General features: G+C 36.6%; 1 long non-coding RNA gene across 1 annotated transcript; it reads left to right on the top strand.

Moving 5' to 3' along the window:
• The first annotated feature begins 913 nt into the window (after nt 1-913).
• Nucleotides 914-1,476, top strand: LOC116171662. Its single transcript, XR_004145485.1, has 2 exons — nt 914-1,221; nt 1,274-1,476. It is a non-coding gene; the product is annotated as an uncharacterized LOC116171662 (long non-coding RNA).
• Nucleotides 1,477-3,493: the final 2,017 nt, after the last annotated feature.

Below are 3,493 nucleotides of genomic sequence, written 5' to 3'. Positions count from 1 at the left end.
ATATTTTATTTGTTACTCATTTGTAAACAATAGTAAACGTAAATAATTAGTTCTTAAATTGATCTCGAAGAAATGTTCTAAAATATCATGTTATCCATGTAACAGAGACTTCGCATTAATTCTGGCCAATGAAATTACTAGATTACTAACTTGTAAAATTTTTACACGTCAGCTGTCAGTTTTACAAGTCAGTAGCGTTTAAACATGACGTTTACCCGTTTGCGTTTTGTCTTGTTAATCAACGTTTACAACTGAGTAACAAATAAAATTATTAATTTAAATATCGGGATTGGCGTCAAAGCTTTGCTAAAGATTGGGTTAGGGAACCCGTATGGAGAAGTAACGGAAAAGGTTAGGCAGTAATATTAGCGAGGTCAGTAACTTTGCGGGCATCGTTAAATCAACCTAGTTAAACAGTTCAAGGCAAAGAAACTACGACTGGCAGTGCCAGTTCCTTAACAAAAAGTTGCATTTGGGATTTGGGAAACTAGGAAGCGTAGTAGTGGCGTAAACTTCGCAGTCCCATCAAAACTATAAACTGTTAAAATCTTACTAAATTGTTTTTTTAACGTTTGTTCTATGTATCTTCCTCAGGAGAAAAATCTGCACGATGTTGGTATAAAGACCAATCAAGTTTTTGAATCGTGCATAAACTGACCCAATATATATATATGGCAAAGACCAATCACTTGCAAAATCCGAGCAACTACACAATGAGAATATCACGGTTTTAACCTCGTTTTTAACAATCATTCAAAACAGATTATTAAGCAACAATAAACATAGTTTCAAGATAATTTTAATTTACGTATAGTGTATTGATAATTAGAAGCATATAAACACATTCTGTGATTAAACGACCATATTTTCGCAATCCGTAAAGGAATTGGTACTTTTAAGTCAGTTATCAGTTATAAAGAAAGCGCGGTTGGAACGGGTAGTCCCCTTTCTCCAGGGATTTGTAACGAAAAACGCCGGGCATGTGTGTGGATTAGCGGTCGATAGTAGTTCCCCTGGTAGCTCACACACGACGTGTATAAATTGCAATCCATCCCATACAAACGCATCAGTTCTTTCTTTCATCTTGTGCAAACAAGGAAGTCAAAAACGTTCCTCATTTTCTTCAATATGAAATTCTCAGTTATTTTTGTATTGGCATTGGTGCTCTTGTCCGCATTTGTAAACAATGCAGAAGCTAAAAGGAGGAGATGGAGAAGAATTGTAAGTATGATCTAACATTAAATGAGCATTAGCTTAATTTTTGATTCTTTAGGAAGAAGCTGGGAAACGGGTATTGCACGCAGCAGCACAGATTTTACCTGTCGCCCAAGGCTACGTTGGAGTCGCAGGAGCCGTAGGAAAAAAGTAATTTATTAATTACACCCAAGATCATCTTAGTTATTACCTATATTTGTACTTATTATTTATTCAATGTTTCTACCACCTTTTTGTAAATAAATTCATTAATCACACTGACTTAGTGAAATTCATGGGTATATCAATAAGAAATTGTAAAGATCTCACCTCCAAATATTGCAACACAAAAATGCGCCAAATTCGCTGCTTTGCAGTTTTGATGTGCATTAGCGTAGTTTCAAAAGACATTTTGAAAAACTGTTCGATAATTTATAAATACAGACCTTTGGCAGATGTGGTCTTCAAAGGTATTTCCCACCACAATGTTGTCATCCAGGAAGATCAAACAAATTTTCCACGATAAGCCTTTTAGGTCATTTTTCGTTCAAACGTTGCGGGTGCGTTACGCAATCCAAACGGCATGCGTGTAAAATGCCACAACCTTTGGCGGTATACACGGTGTTTCGAAATTCGCGCACACGGACTATGGGATGGTGATATACGACAAAAACTGAACAAAAAGTTCCTTTACCAGTTTTCCATCAGACTGCTGTTTTTCGAGCTACCGCGGTTTTAACAATCTCCGCCCGCCCTACGCTGCGCCACTGGTTAAACTTAGTAATAAAACATTTTTAAAAGCAAAAGAAGGTTCAAAATAAACTATAATTATAACGAGTACGTAATTACAAAGTTGTTCAAAATGTCCGCCGTCTGCTAGTAAACAAGCTTCAGCACGTCGAAAAAAAAAGTGCCGGTCTTATGAAAAACTGGTAGAGGAACTTTTTATTCAGTTTTCGTTGTATAACACCATTCCGAAGTCCGTGTGCGCGAATTTCGAAACACCCTGTATACTGTTATTGAAACTAATTATATAATGTCGCGCATTGGGTTAATCCTACCTTTGTGCCGGAATGTATAGAACTAGTTGTCAGGTAAACTCCTGACTTGACTTTCCGACTACTTTTAATAGTCATTGCCGAGGTCATTGCAATGAACTTTGGTCATATTTAGAAAATGCCCTCTCGCGCCTTTATTGTGAACCCGAGGCACAAAGTGTACAAGCCTTTTTTGTAGATCTCATCAAGATACATCTTTTTTGTAATTAACATTTTTCACTCTGATGATTACTTTTACAGAAAAATGCAAATTTAGGAAAATAATAACTAAATAGTTTAACTTTTCAATTCAAAGCTTCTGTGTCAGTGTAAGGAGTAGTTTTTATTGGGACTGATAGGATCACGCTACCCGATTTCAGTCATATTATGGTAAGGAGTGATTTTGGAATTAATTAAGGAATATCCAGTTTCTAAGAGAGAGGAAATTTAATGAATTCGGGTTGAGCCGTCGCGTCGTGTGATCATGTAAAAATTATTAATTTAAATGAATTAAGATCGGGATTCGGGATTGGCGTCAAAGCGTTGCTAAAGATTGGGTTAGGGAACCCGTATGGAGAAGTATCGGAAAAGGAAAGCGGTTAGGCAGTAATATTAGCGAGGTCAGTAAGCTTGCGGGTATCGTTAACCTTTTCACTGCTGCGCACGTATACCGGGTGGTGCCTAGCGCGACGCAGCATGGGGATTTCAATGGTAATTTCTTTATAGTAAATTACTAGCTCCCCTAATTATTTTAGAGCAAAAGTCTAAATAACACGTGTGCGCATTCATTTTTTTGTCGTAGTAGTTATGTATTCAGGATAAATTGTTTTATCCATAAGTCAATCAGTAGATGGGGATGAATACGTTGGATTGACGAAGCAGGAGGCTATGGTTTATTATTTTTATTTTTTATTTATTTTTTTGTTTTTATATAAAAAAAATAAATAAATTAAATAAAAAATAAAAAAATCCAATCAAAAATAAATAAAAAAATTTTCATGCCCCTCCCATAAAATACATTGAGCTTTACTTCCTAACCTTGCTGTGCACGTATATGCACGTGCTGGGTGCTGCAAATCAATCTGCTGATGACGTATATACAGGGTGTAAAAAAGTATGCTGCCAAACTGAAACCCTGGATAGTAGGCAACCAGCTGAGCAGAAAATACTGAATCACTGGTTGTCTAATCAGTACCGTTGCGGAACTATGAACCCCTAAAGACGACCAATGAGCGCGCCGTATTACGAATACCGCAACACAG

The sequence above is a fragment of the Photinus pyralis genome, unplaced genomic scaffold, assembly GCF_008802855.1.
Source record: "Photinus pyralis isolate 1611_PpyrPB1 unplaced genomic scaffold, Ppyr1.3 Ppyr1.4_LG5, whole genome shotgun sequence".
Lineage (NCBI taxonomy): Eukaryota > Metazoa > Arthropoda > Insecta > Coleoptera > Lampyridae > Photinus > Photinus pyralis.
The sequence above is the reverse complement of the archived record's forward strand: the minus strand, read 5'-3'. Positions and strand labels throughout refer to the sequence as shown.